The sequence below is a fragment of the Canis lupus genome, chromosome 17 (assembly GCF_048164855.1).
Source record: "Canis lupus baileyi chromosome 17, mCanLup2.hap1, whole genome shotgun sequence".
Taxonomy (NCBI): Eukaryota; Metazoa; Chordata; class Mammalia; order Carnivora; family Canidae; genus Canis; species Canis lupus.
In genome coordinates this window covers 1,779,667-1,801,426 of record NC_132854.1, presented here as the reverse complement: position 1 = coordinate 1,801,426, position 21,760 = coordinate 1,779,667, and the positions used below count along the sequence as shown (strand labels likewise).

The 21,760-nt window shown below is 45.6% G+C and overlaps 1 long non-coding RNA gene across 1 annotated transcript in view; it reads left to right on the top strand.

The window, feature by feature from the left end:
• Positions 1-21,760, top strand: part of LOC140607810 (uncharacterized) — a 592,127-nt gene that overhangs the window by 276,457 nt on the left and 293,910 nt on the right. Inside the window, exon 3 of the long non-coding RNA XR_012009714.1 lies at positions 11,843-11,904. This is a non-coding gene — a long non-coding RNA (uncharacterized lncRNA). The remainder of the gene's footprint in view (positions 1-11,842; positions 11,905-21,760) is intronic.

The following is a 21,760-nucleotide window of genomic DNA, read 5'->3' as shown; positions in this document are numbered from 1 at the left end:
CTGTGACAGCCACAGGCTCAGTGAGCCCTTTACAGGTACTCAGAGCACTGCCCTGGGGGCTCGGCTTGCAGTCCTGCAGGTGGTTCTAATTTTGGCACAGGAGCTGCAGGCAGGAAAATCTTGTTCCTTAGCCCATTTTATTAACTTTGTTTTGTTGGCTTGAGCCTCATGCTGTATTAGACCCTGAATAATCACAGCTGCGCAGGTAGCTCCAGGAGCGCGAATGAGAGGCTTTCTTCAAGGGCTGCGCTCCTGCAGAAATGATTTGTACCCTCAGGCTGATTGTCACCGACAGAAAATGAGAACCAGGAACATTCAATGCAAAGTAATGTGTTCTGTACAATTACTGGATTAATAATTTTATTCCATTACTGTGTGGGGAGAGGACATCAGCCTGAAGATCTTCAGCTCTAGTATATTTCTAAGCGTCCTGTTAAGAGAGTGAGCAGGGGTCAGGAAACTTAATTATGCTATAACTAGATAGAAATTGCCAAGTGATAAAAAGAAACATCCAGACAGATTCAGCAGGAAATTACAGCTTTAATAATATAGCATAATGCCTACTTCTATACAATTATTGGAGAGACCTTGAATGGTTCAGAATAACAGGCTTGAGTTTCCAGTAACGACAGAAAAATCCCACTGAAAATGACATTTTGCATCTTGCTGTAAATATTTTTTTTCAAAAAAACAAATAGTATTATTATTCAATGATCAAAAATCTCATGCTCATTCCATCCCGGATGCTATGACCACGCTGACATTTTGGAATGACGAGGGGGTTGGATTATGCGAGGAGGAATTTGCATTTGCAAATTGAGTTTCTGGTATTATGCTTTAAATTAAAAAATCCGTCTACTGCATTCGGCCTTCCAGAAAGAAAAGCCCCAGCGTGTGGAGGTGGGTTCAGCTGCACGTGAGCCCGAGGCAGCACGTGTGTGGTCACTGTTCCCCTAGAGCCTCCGTGGAGGTGGCCGGGAGGAGTCTCCCCAGCGCTGCCCTGGAGGAGGGCCGGAGGAGGAGCACCAGGAGGGGGACCAGGGAGCCAGGGTAGGGGTTCCTCTGCGTCTTCAGAAACAAGGGAGGGAGAACTTTCTAAGCACCCGGCTGGGCGGCCCGAAAGGAAGCGGTTAGCGGTTGCGAACGTGACCCGGAGTTTTAAGTCAGAGCCTCGCCCGGCATGTGGCACATGACCCTCCTCTGATGTTTGTGTCGGGTCCTTTTTTCTCCCTCATGCGGGAGGGAAAAGTCATTTCTTGTGCTCGCCCAGGAGAGCTCAGTGTTTCATTTTGTATTCTGAGGACGCAGATTAATCAGCCAGCTCCCTACCCAGAGATGGCCATTCTGCCCAGAAATCTGCATATCTGCATATTACTGTTCTTCCCCCGAATTTAATTTCCTACAGGAGCTGATATTAATCACCCTGTTTAAACAGAGGGGATTTGGGGTCTATACAAATATGACATTTTTTTCCTGTAGAATTCGTAGAATTTCTCTTTCTTTCTTCCTTTCTTCCTTTCTTTCTTTCTTTTCAATTTAAAGGGACAATAGCCTTACTGGCTTAATCCTAAATAGCTGCTGTTGTTGCATTTTATTTTCACTTGGCTGTTGATTATTTGGATGGTAACAGTGAGCCCAGATTCTACTCCTTAGACTTGAGAAATGTGTTCTGGAGATTTGGGACTAGCACGCTGCCCCCACCCCCTGGCCATGTTCTGACCACAGAGATGGGGATTGTCTGTTTTGATGCCCCTTAACCTCTCACAGGAAAGCTACGTAAAATTCACAGGCTGGAACCACAAAATCTTCTAAGTAGCCCTCATTGCTTTACTCCAGCTTATTCTGTGTAGAGAAGTTAAATTCATCAGCTGTCAGCACCTCTGCCAGGATTATTTGGCATATTTTATCCTGGCTGCCTCCGCACAATGGCGTGCCGGGCAGAAACAGGACACAGACGAACAACGTGCTCAGAGAAATGTGCCGGTGTGCCCGGCACGCCCGTGCCAGCTGGAAGGAGAGAGCACGCATCGCTTACTGACGAGATACACCGCTGTTATTAAAACAGAAGCTGCCATCCAGGCCTTTGTTTAGACTCGCACCCCGGCCTCTCTCGGCCACGGAGGCTAATTTGGATTGGCACTTTTTCTGCAGGACCTCGTGCAATGGCCTTGGGGAAGGGATGAGCCAGGGGGAGCAGGGAAGTGTTTGGAAAGCCAAGTTCCCAGGCCGTGGAGTTTTTGGCTGCTGCTCTGTTCCTAACACTGGCATTTCCTGGAGCAGATATCCTCTGAGGAGAAACAGAGGCCGTGGGTTCTGTGGATCGGCCCCACCGAGACCAAACCACTCCTCTTTTCTTGACTCTGAATATTTCTGTTTCTGTGATTGGCAATGTGTGGCAGGGCGGGGCACCTCTTAAGTTGACAGGAAATTCCCTGGGAGCCAGCATCTTTCCTTATCTCCAGCAAGGTCAAACAGTGCACTGGGAGAGAGAGGAGAATTTTATGGCCCTACGCTGATTCCACCTTGGTGATATCACTTGATCACTAAAGCAAAAACAAAGACAAACACTACTTTTTTCTCCCTCAACTCAAAAAACTTAGTAACTTTCTCACATTCCATTGTTTTCTCTTTTAATTGGTTTATGCCGTTAAATTGAGAAAGGAGCTAGTTTTGGAGTAGCCAGCATCCATGCAACAGCTCATGGTGGAGTGAGCCGTTCATCGGTACGAAGTCCAGAGGCCTGTCATCACTGAGAAGAGATTACCAGTGTTCATGTCACTCCTGCTGAACACCTCGGCTGCTGTATTTTCTTTGCCCATTGTAAATCACAAGGGTATCACCCCAGGCAAATAGCGGCTTAGATTGTTTATCTGTCTGTGCTAATAGCATTTTATTTGAAGTCTTAAAAGTCCCAAGTGGCTTAAAAGGGCACTATTACTCGACTTCACATTTTATTGCAAAATGACTGGGTCCAGCTTCGTTTGCTTTGCTTTGAAGTCTTAATGCTACTTGGCTGTCAGATCCACCCATGTCCTTTCCAATTTAAACTTTAAACAGGATTCCCTTGAAAAAAGCCCCTTTCATCTACAGGAAATAAGGAGCGTTTAATAACTTGTAGAAATATTGTTTTTAAGATAGTACTATGTTGTCACTGGTGTGATACATCTCATCAGTGGGTTTGTCGCCAGCGCATCTGAAAAAGAGACCACAACTTACATCACGCTTTTCTAATTAAGGGAGTACACCCGACTGAACAGTGACGGGCATTTATTTTCTGCCAAGTTATTTTTTAAAGATAATCTCTGTTACCCATCCCCCATTCTGACATATAAACTGTGAAAATGTTGGAATGTTGCACAATCCTTGGAGTAATCAATAAGTTTACCCTCAGAAAACAATGCGTTTAGAGGTTGATTATTCTCCAAGCAGGGTTTCAACCTGTGGAGATGTGTAGGACTTCAGGGCGAAAGACAGTCAAGATAAGTTAGTGGGATGACAAGAAGGACTGCACCACTAACCCCAAGACCAAACCATCATCAGATGCAACAGGCTGCACCTCCCAGAGTGAGAGTCCCTCCCAACTTCCACAGAGGTGCTGGACCCTCCCTTGAAGTTACAGATGGAAAACATGATGACAACGAGCAGAAATGGTTGGAATTTTGGTCAGTAACCCATGTATTGTAACCCATGCATTATAGACCAAAATTCAACTGGCTAGATCTTATGTGTGTATGTTTTGTGCATGCTTATGGTGTGTGCCTGTATGTGTGTATGTACATACGTGTGTGTGCATGTGTGAGTGTCTTTAGGATAAAATAATGTGTGATCTCCTGGGTGACATCTTTTAGAGAAACTTCCTGGAGTCACCAGCTGGGTTGTAGATGAAAACACCCACCAAGAAAAACTTCTCTACTTTTCTATATACATCTTGGAACTGGGACTTCCTGGGTGCCTCCTGCTGTTTCCCATGTGGCTGACACTCCGTGGAGCTGTGTAATGAGCACCACAGCCATAATCCCAAGGGAGATGGACTCCGAGCCTCATCACTGAGGACTGTTTCTAGGTATTCTCAATGGCACTGATCAGAGGAACGGGAGTCTAAACGGAGTTATGATGTTCAGAAACAACTCAAGTGCCTGGGGCAGCCCACAGTCTGGGGCTTTCCTGCAGCCTCGACATCCTGGTGACAAAACCCATGTGGGTGATGCCCATACCCTGGGGTCTGCTCCCCTCACCCAACACTTCTGGAGAGTCCTTGCTTGCTTGGCTTGGTGGGATCTGTACTCGAGGCTGAAGACCCCACCCTGGAGCTTCCAGCTGATGGGAGAGTCCAACCCCCACGGATCTTCTGGCATCAAGCCCTTAAGGTGCCAGGTTCAGAGGTGGCTTCCAGCCCAGGTAGCAGCCACTGTAATACCATACCACTGGCCACCACTACAACAGTGCCTCTCCTCTGTGCCAGCCCACGGTGCTCACTTAATCCCCCAGAAACCTTATTTCACAGAAAAAGCTCAGGCAGGGTGGGAAATTCCTGAGTCTGCCAGAAAGCCGCAGAGTGTGGATTCAAACCCTGGCCAGTGGCATCTGAGCCCTGCATCTTTCTCATGACCATTTCTGGCTCTCAGTTTGATTTTGTGATGGCAAATGCAGAAAAGTGAGACCCTTGGGGGAGATCTTGGTTGGTGCTCTTTACAGATTTCTGTGTAACGGACCCGCTAGCCTCCCCATTTGTGGATGAATGCAGAGATTAACCTTCTCTTTCAGTGAGGGGGAGGAAGAGCAAAATCTTTGAAAGTAAGTCCTCTAGCAGTGCAAAATCAGCATCCAAATAGTGCTTCCAGTGAGACAAGGGCATTGTTCTTGTGGGGGACCAGACATGGCACAATCAAGATAGACACAGAGATGTTTTTCCACTTTTATTTCCTTTTTTTTTTTTTAACCCGGCAGTTCTATTTATTTTATCCAAAAATCACAAGAAAGCCCAATCTACAGATATTGGTGTAGAGGAGATGCATGTCAGAAGAAGGTAATTGACGGTAAATGTCAAATATTAAATCCTATCTGGTTATTACCCAGCATATTAGCGATGTAAGTAGCTTAACAATTGCAGCTGTGATTGACTAGGTGGGAACCAAAATCCTAAACACCCAGCGCCAGAAGGGATAATTATAACACATTAGCACCTGCTCAGACAAGATTGACAATTCCAGTCTAACATCTGCTTAATATCACTTTCATACTTTCACGTATTTTTTCCCCTTTTGAATGGAGTAACACAAGATTTCCTCAAGGATAACAATAACCCCACATCTATGTTATTCATTCACATTATTATGGCTGCTTGTTGTCTGTGGTCAGGTTTCCTGCTGACACGTTTACAATTGAATAAAGAGCAGAGAAATGGGATACTGGGGACTAGGCAGGCACAGTTGTGGTGTATTTCTTGAAAACATTCCTGTCAACCTGATGCATTTGAAAGAAATCCCAAAACATAATGCTCAGTCTGTGGGTAGTGTCTGTAAGAATATATATCTATGCATGGAAATTGGGTTGGAATCTGAGGGAACGATCCCATAACCTCCCAGTGAGTGGTGGCAGCACTGGCATAGTCCCCCAGGGGCAGGGTGCTGCCTGGACTTTGCAGGGTGAGCAGGACACACGGAGACAGGCACAGTGCCCACTCCCTGCCTGGCTTCTCGTGGGAAATGTTAGAGAAGCATGTTGGGAGAATGATCTGTCCTTTCCGGGTTTGGTTTGGCTACTTCTCTGCGGAACTTGCCTGTATATTAGAATGGGAGTAGAAATGCATTCTAGTGGCTTACCGTTGAATGAAAATTGTTTTGCTGCTTACCGTTCTCCCTTTATGCCCAGGATGCCTGACAATCCCGTGCTCACGTGGTGAGCTGGCCACACCCACAGGCCTTGCTGGTGAGGAACCTCACTCAGGTGGTCAGAGGTGGGAAGGCCGCAGGACTGAGCACATAGGACATGGGCTTTTCTCAGAGAGACATGTGTCTGCTCATTAATGTTTAAATCTTACACCTATCAATCCCTTCTCTTCTCATTACTCATAGATTCTTTCATTGTACAAATGTTTATTGAGCATCTATTATGTGCCAGCCCAGTTTCAAATATTTCAGGGGGCAGAACCTGCAGCATCATGCATGAGAAGTGAGCCTTCTGGTGATGCTTAAAGCAGGCCCAGTGCAGGTTGCACAGTGCAGGGGGGCAGGGGGCTGACTGTGGGGGGAGAGGGGGGAGGGCCCTGGCCTGGCTGCCACCTTGGGCCCCGTCTCTCTCTGTAGCTCATTCCTGTTTTAGGGCTGCAAGGAGATCTCTCTCTGTGGCTCTGGGTACACTTTGTCTCCTACCCACCTGGCAGGCAAGTCAGCCTATCAGAAGTCCACTGGCTGGGAGGTGTGTCAGACTGGTGAGTGCTAGCACTTTCTGCCCTGCTCCAAACTCACGCCTGGCCTGCACTTTTGTGCTGGAGGGACCCAGGTCGCCCTTTCTTTCTTTTTTTTTTAATAATAAATTTATTTTTTATTGGTGTTCAATTTGCCAACATACAGAATAACACCCAGTGCTCATCCCGTCAAGTGCCCCAGGTCGCCCTTTCTTGGCGTGGTCCGGCCCACTCTGTTCCCAAGGCTGCCTGGTGTAGAACCACACGGCACGTGGAATTTGGATTCCCTCAACCTAAACCAGCTCTGATCGGCTCATTGTGGTCCGGGCCTGAGGAGTCTGCTTTGATTAAGACAGATGTGGCCGCTGCCCCCACAGAGACAGGAAAGGCCATCATTGGATGCATAAGCGCCAGGCGGCCAGTGTTTCCTGGGTCAAGGAGAGGGCTGGAGGTGCCAGCGGCTGACGTACCCTTGCTTCACCTGGCAGGTGAGGAACCTCTACCTTGAGAAAGTGCTGGTTTGAATCCTGGAGGAGGGGTAAGAATGGGTCAGGAAGAACAGTCATTTCCCTCACTAATTTAGCTTCCAAAACCTAATTGTTAAAAGTTTCTATCAACCAAATAAATAAATAATCTTTATAGAAGTAGATAAGCTTGTGTCATATACCCAGACCATTGTAATTGTCAATAAAATTCTATAAGAAAATGGACTGTATTTACAAGCACAAAGATGAGCCCATGCAAAAATAAAATCTTATACCGTACTCCATCTCCTCTCAAAATGGTGCCATTCTTTTGGAGAACAAGGCTCGTGAACAGTTAAAGGGAAAGCTGTAGGGTGTGTGGATGCTGACTGTGATCTTTACGTCCAGAGGCGCTGGTCAAATGAGCCTTTGACATTCTGCGGGCATGGTTTTGCTGGATAAGGATCTAAGATCTAAGGATCTAAGAGCGCATGTGCGTTCTGAGAGCAGTCCTGATAAACCATTAAAGAGTGATCTTTTTGTCAGTGCATCTCCCAGGAATTGTACTGAGTGCCATTGCTCACCTGCATGGGGCCACCCAGGACTAACCACCTGGGGTGGAGATCTCCCCTGGAAAATGTGCCTTCTCCCCAGGAAGAGGTCTGAATGGAGAACCTCCAGGAGAAGATGCTGAGTTGCCAGGGCCAGGACCAGAGGCCTGCTTCTTTCTTCCCCATAGCACACCTTCCCCCAGTAGTGGATTTGGGAGGAAAATGGGAGAAAGCTTGCACTCAGTGCACTTGGGTGAAGGACATCCAAGGAGGGCACACCAGCTTTACTCCCTCCTGATGCATGGAATCCTTTCAACACTGAGTGAGCTGTCTAGGTTTGTAAAAGCATGGAGCCAATGACTCTACGTCTTCCTTTTCTTCTCCTGTTCTGTTCTTCTCATTGTTATTCTGCTTCCCAGTTATATTCTCAACTAGCAGTCCTGTCTCAAACTGTGTCCTTAACTGGCTATTCATGCACCAGGCACGAGCAAAATCCAAGAGGCTGGTACAAGGAGGAGAACACATGGCTTGTGGAAACAAAGTGGAATCCTGTCCTCAATAGAAGGTCATTAGGCATTCCAATGAGAAGTTAGATTCAGGTGACAGGAATCCTGCAAAATTCAGCTGTTCCAGGGAGGACAGCCTCCTTGGAGCTCACAGTTTTCTGCATCACACACATCCATGCAGTGGCTTGGATGTCATGAATTTTACCCCTGCTTGTTCTGGTCTTCATATTCCAAATACTACTTGGATGTTGCTTTACCTTTCAGGGCGTGCAGTTGGCAGCTACGCCCTGTAGTTGGCAGCAAGTGGAGACTCCGTAATTGGTAAAAGATAGCAATGATAACAGGTAGGAAGGTAGGGATCTGTATTTCTCCAAATGTTCATGGCAAGCCAAGAATCTGGACAAGGCAGATGTGGTTATGTGAGAGTGGACACTCTCCTCCAGTTGGCCTACTTCTGTCCCCAGCCAAATGCTACCATTTCAGGAACAGGTCTCAGGTTGGGAGGGAAGAACGCGGGCCGGTCAGTGCAGCCCCGCTTACCTGCCGTGGTGCACGCCAGCAGCCCGCTCACGGCCAGGCCAGGGCAGTTCCGAGAGGAGGCCCCTTTCATGACCCTTCCTCTGGGAAAGCAGGTGTATAAGCCCCCAGCAGAGGCTGAGAGCAGCCTGTGATGGGGCGCAGTGCCAGAAGTGGACCTCCTGCTTCTGGGAATCACATCTGCAGGGTGGCCCCACCAGGGGCCATTGGAGTCCAGAGTCTGCAGCTTGGGAGGACTCCTGGCGGCAGGGATTCCACTGACGAGGACTTTGCATGAGGGCTCGGAGCAGGGGAGCTGACGGCTACTGCACAGACCCCTCCAGCCGGCCACTGCCGTAAAGGGACCAGTTCAGCAGCAGCCTAGCGCTTCTGCCGCACAGACACTTGTGCTACGTTAACATTTGTGTGTTTATTATATCTGAAACTTGATGTTTATACACAGTATTTATAGCAGAATATAAAATATGATGTGATTCGTGTATAGTATAATTATATTATTATAAATAATGCCCAATTCATATATGTGATAGAGAATTGTAATTTTAGAACATATTTGTCCTTAAGTCATAAAATGGCAAATAATGGCCACACATTCAGTGGTACACATGCTGGCAATGAACTGATTCTCGTGATGGGGGCGGGGTGGCGCCCGCTGGCAGAGGGAGGTCAGGGAGAGCACCGGGCACGGCACTTCCGCATCGAGCCTGTCCTGTCTGTGCCCAGTGGAACGGGGTGGGGGTGGGGGTGGGGGTGCAGGGCTCTGAGTAGCGGGAACAGCAGCCTGGGGGCATGGTCCCAGCTTGTCCCTCTTCTCCCCCTGCCTAGCACTGCCATCTGGGTTCCGAGATGCCTCCTGTCTTCTCCTGCCCCGCGCCCGTGGTGAACCACACACTTCTCTGGGGAGATGGGTGCTTTTGTGCACTTTGGTTTGCCCCAGTCTCTCTGTGCTCTTATTTGCCACAGCAGGAAGGGAAAATGGGAGGGAGGTTGGGGCGGGGAGGGGGGGTACAAGGGACCCTGTTGCCCCCTCCTCACACAGCTGGCACCTCCTACACACTGTCCCCTTGGAAGGGGGTGGGTGGGAAGGCCAGTGGAAGAGCAGGGGAACTTCTGCCCCCTGCCTCCCTCCCCATTCCAGTCTCCAGCAACCCATTGATCTCTTCGGTTTTCCTGCTGTTTCACCTTTTTCAGAACATCATATAATAGAATCTTGCGCTGCTGTAGATGGACTTCTCTAACTTAGTAAAATGAATTAAAGATTGATCCATTTGTATCATGAACCAATAACCAATAAGTCTGTTTCTTTTTATGGTTACTATGAATATTTGAATACTGTGTGTGTGTGAGAGAGAGAAAGAGAGAGAAAGAGAGAGAGAGAGAGAGGGAGGGATCCAGTCCAAGCTCCTTCCACTCCCCACAGGATGGGTCAGTATATCCAGAGGCAGGATGTGGCCATAGGAAAGTGACTTTATTCTGAAAGCCAGGAAACCCAGGAGATGGCAGATGGTTGTCCTAAAGAACCATACTTCCTGGGCAAGATATTTGAGCTTTTTTTATGTTAGCAAGAGGAGGAAGCATGTGGGGGTGGGGGTAGAGTCCAAAGGTGACTTCATAGCTGTAGATATCTGAGGAAGATCGAGTAACTTCTTAGTTGTCGGTCAGTTGATCTCCGGGACAGGTCATGCATGCTGTTCCTGCAAGTCTTTTTTTTTTTTTTTTTTAATTTTTTTTTATTTATTTATGATAGTCACACAGAGAGAGAGAGAGAGGCAGAGACACAGGCAGAGGAAGAAGCAGGCTCCATGCACCGGGAGCCCGACGTGGGATTCGATCCCGGGTCTCCAGGATTGCGTCCCGGGCCAAAGGCAGGCGCCAAACCGCTGCGCCACCCAGGGATCCCTGTTCCTGCAAGTCTTAAACAGAGTCCTTTCTGTATATATCTCTGTATCTCCTCTGCTGAGGTGGGTCTCAGTTTTTGCAGTTTTTGCAAATCTTAGCTGTAAGCAAAGTCCTTGGGTGATTGACATGTCTATGTGTGAGGCAAAGCAGGGGTTTCCAAGCTATAGATCACAATGGCAAGGGATATAGAAGCAATATGGAATCAGACACTCTAAGCTTTTCCCTGTTACGTGTCTTTGTGAATGTAAGTTTTAAATCCACTTAGGTAAATGACCCAGGAGTGAGACTGCTGGGTAATATGCTACATATATATTTAACTTTGTAAGACACTACCAAACCATTTTAGAAAGTGACTGGACACATTTTGATCAGAAATGAATGATCATTTGTTTCTCTGCATCCTTGCCAGCATTCAATATTGTTAGTTTTAAGATTTTTATTCATTTGTTATTTTTATCATTCTAATTGGTGTACAATGATTGGTATCTCATTGTGGTTTGAGTTTTCATTTCCTTAGTGACTAATGATGTTGAGCATCTTTTCATGTGCTTCTCTGCCGTCTTTGGTGAAGTATCTGGTCAGATCTTTTGTCTAGTTTTTATTGGGTTGTTTGTGTTTTTATTGTTGATTTTTAAATATTCTTTATATATTCTAGATAGAAGACCTGTATCAGATAGGGATTTACAAATATTTCTACCAGGTCTGTGGCTTGTATTTTCATTCTCTTAATAGTGTTTCTCATAGAAGGGAAGTTTCTGCTTTGAGAAAGTATAGTTTATCAACTTTGTATTTTCTAATGGATTGTGTTTTTGGTCTCATGTTTAAAAACATGTCACCAAACCCAGGGTCAAGCAGTCTTTCTTCAAGAAATGTTATGGTATTAACATTTTACATTTAGGCATATGATCTGCTTTAAGTTAAATTTCTGAATAAGATATGGGAAGCTTGGGTGGGTCCGTTGGCTAAATGTCTGCCTTAGGCTCCCCTCATGATCTCTGAATGCTGGGATCAAGCACATGTTGGGCTGTCTGCTTGGTGGGGAGTCTGCTTCTCTCTCTCTCTCTCTAATAAATAAATAAATAAACAAACAAATAAAATCTTTAAAAAACTTTTTTTAGGTATGAAGGTATGAAGTGTGTCTCAAGGTTTATCCACATGCATAGGGATGTTCTATATTTCCAGCAACATTTTTTAAACTATTTTTTTCCATTGAGTCAATGTTGCCATATTGTCCAAGATGAGTTGACTATATTTTTGTGGATCTATCCTGAACTCCATCCTGGTCGGCTGGTTTATATATCTTCTTTTGATCCTATCATATTGCTACACTATGAATTTGGGTAGTATGAGGTGTTCTTTGTCAGAATTGTCCTGGCTATTCAAATTCCTTTGTCTTTCCATATACATTTTAGAATCAACTAGTCAATATCTATGAAATACCTTGTTGAGATTTCAATTGAGATTATTTTTAATTTCTAGATCCTGTTGGAGAAAACTAACTAGCATCTTCACAGCGATGAGCCTTTTATTCCATGAGCACAGTATGTCATTCCATTTATATATACCTCCCTTGATTCCTTTCATTGGCACTTCGGTGTTCATAGTATATAGATCCTGCACGTATTTTGTTAGCGTTTTATGTAATTACTTCATTTGGGATGTTATTTTAAACAGTATTGTTTGCTTTTTTAAAATTTCAAATTCTAGTTCATTGCTCAAGAGCTCAGCTGAGCTGAGAGCTGTACTGCCAGATGTCAGGGCAGCTGATTAAGAAAACAAGCCACGTGGCAAAGACAATGTCAAGCCTTCCATCCTCTGCTGCAATAGTGTGAGCAGGAAGCCAAACCATGGAATACATTGGCTCTCTCATTCCATTTTTACCAGTGGAATGGCACCAGGTGGGGTCAGATGGACGAGTGAAGATACGGGGTGCTTTCACTGCTGAAAGACCCCCAAACAGAGGAGTCCTGTGGTTTTATGGACCTGGGGCCTGGGGTCAGCAGGGGAGGGCTGGGAGTGGAAAGCAATGACCACTCACTGAGTCAGAACAGAGAAAAGTATTTTCAAGATTCCTCTGAGCCCCTCAAAAAGGAGGTGTTGGCAGAGGCAAGTGAGGAAGAGACCCCCAAATCAGGGTGCCTGGGTTAGAATGCAGACATGCCTAGAAGCACAGCTGGCAAGGAGACCTAAGCCTGTGATGCATGGACTACATCCCACATCTGGTGTGTCGAACCTTTGTCATTTCCTGTGGTTGGCCTGAGAGGTCACAGAGAGGAAATGGCACTGGACTCCTCAGCGGGCATGTAGGTGTACAGGCCAGCTTTCATACCTCCTGTCATATCCTGGGAACTTCTTCAACTCACTTACAAGTTCTGGGAGCTTTTCTGAAGACTTTGGTGGTTTTGATTTTTTTTTTTCTACACAGACAATCATGTCATCTGCAAATAAAAACAATTTCATTTCATCCTTTCCAGTCTGTAGGTCTTTTATTTCTTTCTCTTGCCTGATTGTGTGGAACATCTAGCGTGGTGTTAACTAGGAAAAGTGAGCATGGCCATATTTGTTCCAAACTCGAGGGATTAGAATTCAGTGGCTTGACCAGGCCCACAAAGTTAGCGGGAGGGCCGCAGAAGATGCATGTTGTTTATCAGATTAAGGAAGCTTACTTCTGTGGCTACTTTCCTGAGAATTTAGATCATGAGTGGATGTTGAATCTTGCTTAAAGCTTTTTCTGCCTCTCGAGATAATCACATGGTGTTTATTTTGTGGTCTATTTATATGGGGAGTTATATAGATGGACTGTCAAATGTTGAACCGGCCTTCAGTTTCTGGAGTGAACCCTAACTAGTTGTGTTGTGTTAACCTTGTCATATGTCACTGGGTTCCGTTTACTAATTTTTCTACTTTTTCCAACTGTGCTTATTTCTGTTTTCTTCCTTTTATGTATTCTCTTGTGTTGATTGGACATTTTTTTGTGAGTCTGTTCAGCAATCACTCCGGAGCTTAAAATATACATATGTGCATGCATTTGAGGGTTTAGTCCATCCTTAAATAATTTTATACCCATTTCAGTGGAGTATAAGATGCCTACAGTGATGTATTACCAGTCCTCCCTCACTTCCTGTGTGCTGTTCACATAACCTCTTCTTGTATGTATATTATAAACATGCAACACATTGCTAGCATTTTTTTTCTTTAAACCAGGTTTCAACTAACATTTTCATTAATGACCAGGTATTAAATATTGTGTTATAGGCCCTGTGGCATCTACACAGATACTCAGGAGAGAGCAGGTGTAGCTGATGTGTGAACGAGCAGGTGTGGCTGTTTTCTGGAGAAGCTTCATTTGTGTAAGCAGATGGTGGGTAAGATGTGACCAACAGTTGGCAAATTGAATTTAAATAAAATATTTTTTTAAAAAAGATATCACTAACAGGGTGTCATGTGTCCACCCCTGCTTTAGACAGCTACCTTTCTGAGGAAATAAAAAATGAACTTACGATTATGGTATTATAATACCATAATAAAATGTGAATCAGATTCATGTTTTAGTCTCAGACATTCCTTCTGACAGAAGAATTTCCTTTAGCAATTTTTTTCTTATAGAATTTGTCTACTGACATCACATTCCCAATTGCTATTTTTTCTAAGAAAATCTTTATTTATCCTTCACTTTTGAAATATATTTTCTCTGGAATTCAGAGTCAACAGTTTTTCTTCTTCTACAATTTGGAGGTGTGACTCATTGTCTCATGGTTTCCTTGGCTTCTGGGTCTGTGTATTTGTGTCTTTTCTCTCTGCCCACCTTCAGGATTTTCTTTTTGTTGTTTTAGCAGTTTGATGTGATGTCCTAAGTGGGTTGTTTTGTTTTTTTATCCTACTTGGTATTCTTCTGAGCAGATTGGATCTGTGGTTTGGTGTCTGTCATTAATTTTTGAGAATTCTTGAGCTATGTTACTTCTGATATTTCTTCTGCAAATTCTGTCTTATTCTCCTTTGGCATTGCAATTATGTGTGTTCTGAGTGCTTGTCATGGTCCCACAGCTCTTGGATATTCTGCTCTGAGTTTTTCTTTCTTCCCTACACTTACACTCTTTGTATTTCAACTTGGGGAATTTATGTTGGCCTACCTTCAAGTTCACTGACTTTTTATGCCTGTGTCAGATCTGCTGATAAGGCTTTCAGGGATATTTTTCATCTCTATTACAGTGGGTTTTTTAATTTCTAGCATTTCCATGAGGTTTTTTTCTTAAATTCTCCATCTCTCTGCTGGAATTCCCATCTGACCTTTCATGTGACCCACTTTTTCTGTTAAAGCCTTTAACATACTAATTTTAGTTATTTTAAATTCCTTGGCAGATAATTCTAACAACTGTCTCATATCTGAGGCTGGTTCCTAAGATTGTTCTCTCTTGGGAATGTATTGATGTTCCTCACTTTTTTTTTTTTAATGCTTTGTAATGTTTTCTTGGAAGCTGCATATGTTGGTATAGGTCAACAGAGAGTAAGAGGAATAGTATTCCTGCCTGGGCATGGGCGTGCCTTTCTTTCTACTAAACCTGCAGTGTGAGGTTTGCATCTGCCTCATTGGGACTTATCATTGCCATAACTACCCCTGCATGCCAGCAGGCTTCAGATCCCTATAGAGATCCCTTGGGGTGGGGAGGAGTGGGAAGAGCAAGGCTTCTTGAGCAATGTCTCCTTGATTTTGGTTTTCAGTCTTCCCTCAAGAGTGCCTCTGGGAGGGTGTCTTGCAGGCTCTTGCCCCTCCCTGTCCCTCTCCCAGCAGGACTCTCTCAGGATTCTGCTGCCTTTTGTTAGCACAGCTTCTTAGCCTGGTGGTGATGGTGGGTGGGGGGTGTGGTTTCTGTCCTTCTGGTTGAGGCTCATTTCCAGGCCTGCACTGTTCCCCTGGGTCTTGGGGGGTGGGTGGCCCTCTCAACTCCCTGCCTCTCCTCTGCAGCATTGTGGACTCAGAGCTGACATTTAAGACCTTGGAGTAGGCTGTGTTTTGTGTTTTGTTTTGTATTACCGCCTCTCCCCCCTTGATCCCCTGCTTCCTGCTGTGGTGATGGTCGCCAGTGTGCCAGACAGAAGACCATGATTTTGTTCTATGGTGGAGATGGAGGGGAAGGCCCAGGCAGGGTCTCTTGACCTTGCTTCCCACTGGCTGCTGTTTTCTTCCCTAGTTATTCAGCAAAAGAACTATGTCTTGGGCTCTTTCTAACTCTTCCCGTGAGCATTTGGTAGGGTTGGCAGAGAAAGAACCTGCAACATCATGCAGACTCTCTGAATTTCTGCAGCCCTAGGGGCTCACACTGGGCTTCCACCAGCCCATCAGCTATTTTAGCCAACCCTTCTTACTAGTTGTGTTTTGTTGTCTCTATTTTAGGTGGCCCAGCATTTGCATCTCCCTATCAGCTTGTGTCATAAACATGGAGCCCATTGTTTGCTCTGTGACCTCAGTTCTCTGAAAAGTTCAGGCAAAGTTGTGGATTTGAAGTTAGCCTGACTCTTTCTCTCAGTATGGATGGGAGCAGCATTCCTTCCAAGGTTACACATACTGGGGCAGAAGCAGAAAGTCTCTAGGTCCCAAGGTGGGCCCAACTCAAATGAAGGGGGTGGGGGTGTCTGCATCCAGGTTGTCCCCAGCCTGGGCAGCATGCCGGTCTCACCCAGAGTTTGGGGTTCAGCCTTCACGGCTGCGTGGAGCTCCTCAAGCAGTTCCAAGTACAGTCCAGACTGCAGCCAGGCGTCTGATCCTTCAGGAGCCTGTCACTTGCAGGTAGCCCACTGTTTCTGCCCTGGTGATGGCGTCTTTCTCCCTAAGAGCCCATTCTGAACTGACAGTGGCTATTTTTTCAAAGCTATTCAGTAAAATAAAAACACCAACAGCCTCTTTATTACTTTTCTAAGTGATGCGCCTCAAAAATGACTCCAAAATGAGAAACAGTTTTGAGTTCTCTCTTTGGCTGCTTGCCAAAGGGACTGCTAATTTGTACCCGGTATTACTGTGTTTTCTGGAGACAGAAGTAAAACCAGTCTCACATAGTCTTCTCAATTTGGTGACAAAATGCATATATATGTATATGTATGTTTTCTAATTTCCCAATCCAGATACTCATTAGAGTTATTTTCCTTTCCATGAAGTTGCTATTTGGCATTGAGCTCTGTCATTATCAAAAAAGCATTGTGTTTGGCATTTGATGTCCTTATTCCCGTTTTAAGAGCCAACTGCTTTAATTTTATTATTGCCCCCCAGGCATAGGCAGGTTTACTGGAACAGCTTCAACTAGCTCTTATCTCTGAAAGAAATGGATTCCATGAAACATAGTCATATTTCAGACAATACCACACCCATATCTATTCACTTTTTCTCTTTCAACTGACACTTTGTTTTAGGTGGTTGGGATATTCTAAAGGCCAAGTAGCCGTTGTTTCTGGGCTTCTCTTGTTTTACTCTTCTGTACACATCTGACCAGGAAAAAGGCCATCTTGCATGTCCTTTAGACTATCTTCATAGTCTTCCATACTCTGATGGCATACGTGATACCTCATATATGTTCTAGAACAGTGCTTCTCAAACTTGTATGTGTATCTGATTAGCTGGGAGTCTCTTAGATTGCAGAAAGAATAGGAGGTTGTGAGTGGCCAGGGTCCTGTATCTTTTATTAGCTCCCTGATGGCACTGGTGCTGCCAGTCCCTGGACTACATTTTGAACATCAAGGTGCTAAAGGAGCAAAAGAAAATGTATAAAACCACATTTTACCAGTTCCTAGAATTTTTATCCTCTTAATCTTCAAAAAAATTGGCCCAGCCCAGTTTTAAAGGTTCAAATTAGTATATTATAATATTCTTCCCTGACCTTACCTTAGAGATATCTCTGCAGTGCCATAGGAGGCCAGCCCCCAGGTCTAGACAGGCCTAGTATAGACACTCAGTGTTTATCACTGGAAGAATCAAGGAATCTCTGGGATGGAAAAAGAATGAAATGCGTTGAAGTGGTAGACAGGATGTCACCCCTCAGCATTAACCCCCCACTTTTTCCTTAGTTACTTTTGTAGCAAAAGACCATCACTCTGGGTTGCCAACCTCTCTACACAGCAGAGTAGGCATGCCCAGTGAGGCCCCCGTGTTACATGAGATGCAGGAAGATAGCTGGCACTCACCCTTCCTTCTCCTTCCTTCCATTTTTCTCCTGACCCATCCAAACTACAAAGTCCAGACTTGCCCACAGGAATCAGGACAATACCTGAGACCTTGCTGGAATGGTCCTGCATTCGTCCAAGGCCACGTACTGCTGCCTACAGATCCCTCAAAGGGTGGGTACATCGGCAGAGTAGGCTGGCTACCTTGTATGCTCTCGGCTCAGACTCTCATTTCTGGGCCCTACCTTGGGGGCTATCTTAGTGCATCCCTTCAGGAGAACCAGACAGCACTCCTGGACACTTCTGGATCTCATGCTAAATTTAATGGCCATTCACACACTAACAGTGATGCCCAACAAGACCCTTGTTCTGTTTCCCTGTGGCTGTCATGATAATCCCTAGAATCAAGAAAACCACATCGTGTGCTTCATTAACTCTTTTCACCTCCAAGTATGGTAGTTCTGGATATTCACAAAAATGAAAAAAAAATGGATTATACTATTCTAATCTATTTGATAGAGCAGTCCAGAGAAAACTGACCTGTATGATTTTCCTTAATTGTTCTTCAAAGCAATTTGTCATTTACTTGGTTTTATAACAGTGAGCATAAAGTCATCATCTGAAAATACTGTGGCCCTCCAAGTCAGTACCCTGAAAAGAACACTCTGTGCACAGTGCAGTTCAATGACTCTCATGTTTATTCAGCGAGCACTCACTGAGCACTCAGGAAAGCGGAGGCAGAAGCCCAGGAGGAGGACGTTCTGGGCGATTCCGATACGACCCCTTCTCCTGGGAACTTGGGATCAAATGGACACCACAGATATTGTACCATGTGCCCAAAGAGCTGTGACCAGGGTCTGAGTGAAGTGGTTTAGGACCCAAGGAAGGCGGGGAGCAAATGGACTGGGGAAAGTTTGGAAGTTTAGAAAAAGGCCAAGGCAGTTCAGGCATCTCTTCCCTTTTCTGAGAGAAGGCGGTCCTTTTTAGGAATGGGCATTACATTTTATTACTTTGGGGAACAGGCAAAGACTGCCACATCTTGAGATGATGAGGTTCTGTTCTTGTACTCGCACGCTGTGAGCCACCAGCAAGCATCTTCGTGCTGACCTGCTTGTGCACCAGGGGGATGCCCGCACAGCCACGGCCTCTCATGCCTTCACTGTCCTGTAATTCTGCCCAGTGTATTTTCTTTATGGCTGTCCTGTCTATGTCCACAATGTGGTTGGCCTGCAGTTCCTTTTACTGTGATATTTTTATCAGATGTCTCTGCAGGATAATGGCTGATTACTGGTGTAGTTGAGAAGCTGTCCATCCACATACACAGGATCTGAAAATCTCCTTTTGCTTCCGTGGAACACTCGGGCCATTTGGCTTTTGTGACTAGCAGTGCCAATTTACTACTTATTTCTTGGCCTGTGTACGTTTCTAGCATCTGCATCCCCCATGCACACGTGTGGAGGGCTTATCTGGCCTTGATGGGGTGGCCTGGGTGGACAGGAATTCTGCTGCCATTTTGTGATTGCTTCATTATCATCATCATCTGAGTTACCTATTGCAGAACGTGGGTCACATACTGAACATGCACTGCTTTAAGTAATGTGACATTCTCCTGGAACCAGATGATTTTAAATGCTAAGAAAGAATCTGATAATGACAGAACAGGCAGACTGGACTTAGTGAAATCAATCCCACAGTAACTTTTTCTGTGTCCGTTCAGAAGTGCTCACTCTTAGAGATGTGGTAGGAGACATGATCCCTGGAGGTGCCGATTTGGGAAGAGGTCACCTGCTAGCAGCTGCCCTGGCTCTTTTCCTCCACTGCCCGCATTATTCAAACTTTACATAGACATGGTGCCTCATAATTTAGTTTGCCAGCAATAATCTCTATGGGCTGCCCCATCGATAGTTAGCCAGTTACTGCGATCTATCCTGTCACAGAGGACAGCATTCGGTTAGGAGAGATGAGATGGTTCAGTGAAAGCACATTTGTGGAGCACCTGCAGAGCACCTGCTCTTGGAGAAGTCCTGTGGTTAGCAGCAGTGAGCACACATTCAGGAACAGCCAAGAAAGGCCACCATGTGCCCAGACACCATCGCAACTTTGCCACTCCTGAGGGTGCCCTCAGGGGCCCTACTGGGTACAAGATGAAGTGAGGCCTGTGTTCTGGTTCACAAAGCAATTTTTTTTGGGGGAGGCGTGGTATGTGCCTAGGCAGTGAGTGCTTTCCAGCACTCTCCTGGGTAGCTTCCAGACCTTAACTATCGCAGCTTAAGGGCCCACTCAGGGGACCCCCTCAGGGAGACTCAGCCACATCCTGTTCTTAGAATATCATTATTCACAGATTACAAAAGAAAAAACAGATATTTTGGCCTTCATCAAAACTAAAAGCTTTGTGCATCAATGGATGTACTTTCACAGAGTGAAAAGGCAAGCCACAATTTTCAGGTTGTTTAGCTTAGATTTCATTCTAAGATATTCTGCAGGCTGTCCCAAACACAGATCATTGCTTTGGTTATGGGAAATACAGAAAGCTATCTCAGGTTGGGAGGGCTGTTAGAAGGTCACCATCTTTCCTGTCTGCAGATATCATATCTTTTAAATTACCCTAGGTAGGCAGCAGTCTGTGCTTATGAAAAAGATCTCTTCATATCCCACTTCAGATGTAAGCATTTCACTGGCACGCACACATTCCCTACAGGTAACCTCCAACACTATGTTTGAAGAGCATATGCAGAACCTGCACTGTGATGATGCCCTGGCCTGACCCGCTGGGCCGCCAGTGGGGAGCTGTAAGTGGGACCACACAGGTTTCCTCTGGCTTCCTGGGCCAGAAGAGGGGGTGGCACAGGCAGCGTGCCCTCACTCCCACCCCATTGACAAGGGCCTCCCAGGAACCCCCTTCCAAGCAAGGGTCTGGAGAGAAGGTAGAGACCACAGAGTGCTTCCCTGCTGTCCCCTCCCCAGGCATGCGACCCATCCCTTCCTCACCTCTCCCAGGCCTTGTTTTCTGACCGGCCAGCAGTCTGGTGAGCCCTCCTGAGTGGGTTCTGAACATTTTCTGCCTGCCCCTCTTGCTGTGTTCCTTGTAAGTGACCGTTGTGTCCTAGAAAGTCTTCATGGATTTTCAAAGCAAGGGAAGACATGCCCATGTTACGTGGTTATAAAAATGGAATTATACTGTTTTCTTCCCACTGCCCCAGGACACTTTTAGAACTTAGCAAATTGATCGATTTCATAATTCTACTCCAGAAGTCCCCTGATCTTCAGGGGAACCCACCTGTCGCTCTTATAGCGCCATCAGTTTCAGTTGGGAAACATCTTCTGCGGAGATGTGTAGCAAACACAAGTCTTTGTGATAGACCTTAGGGGAATGGCAGTTTGTCACTCCCAGGGTGAATATTTGTCTACGCTGTTCTATTATCTAGTCACTGGTCAAAACTGTTCCTTAGCTGGATGCAGACGATTGTTTGGGGGAATGCCACAGTCCATCAGGTCAGTTAGTGGCTCATTGCTCTGTGGAATACTCCCTCCTTCGATCCATCGATCAGCTGGTTTGGTGGGTTCCAGCGGGCATACCGTTTGAGGCAGAGAGTGAAGGCACTATCCTATAGTTGAGGAAAATTCAGGCTTACAAGACTATTCCCCACATAAGCCAGCCTCAAATCCATATCTTGGGACGCCAGATACCTCACATAATTACAGAGCCAAGATAAGCAAAATCTCCAGTCTAAAATATGGGTCCAGGAGACTCTGGCATCTTACAGAGTGAGGGGAGGCCCAGACCACCGGGGAAGAAGAAGCTAGTGCTCCGTCCGTGGGACTTGGTAATGTGGTGCTTCACTTCTCCATTATCTGGCCTGGCCAATCTGCTGGCTCTGACTACAGGGGGAAAGTCTGAGAGGTGGGTATTGATGTGAAGATGAAGTTAAATGCCATTATAATATGCAGCCTATAGTCGAACTGTTTAATCTGCCATTGTTGTCCGTCACATTGCTTAGTGATGGAAAGCAATTGCATTACCAATCTATAAAGCCAGAGCTGCTCCCTGGGTGATAATTGACCAGATTGATATTTCTATTCATGGGTTTTTAAAAAGAAGGTAAAAGTGGGTTGTGTCCAAGTATAGCATTTGATTGTGTTAATAAATGTGATAATCAGGTTTTGGATGTACAACCGGATGCCTCCCATGAGTAGTAGGGTCGCCCAACCTGCTGGGTGCCTGTAACCATATAGAGCCACAAGCCATTG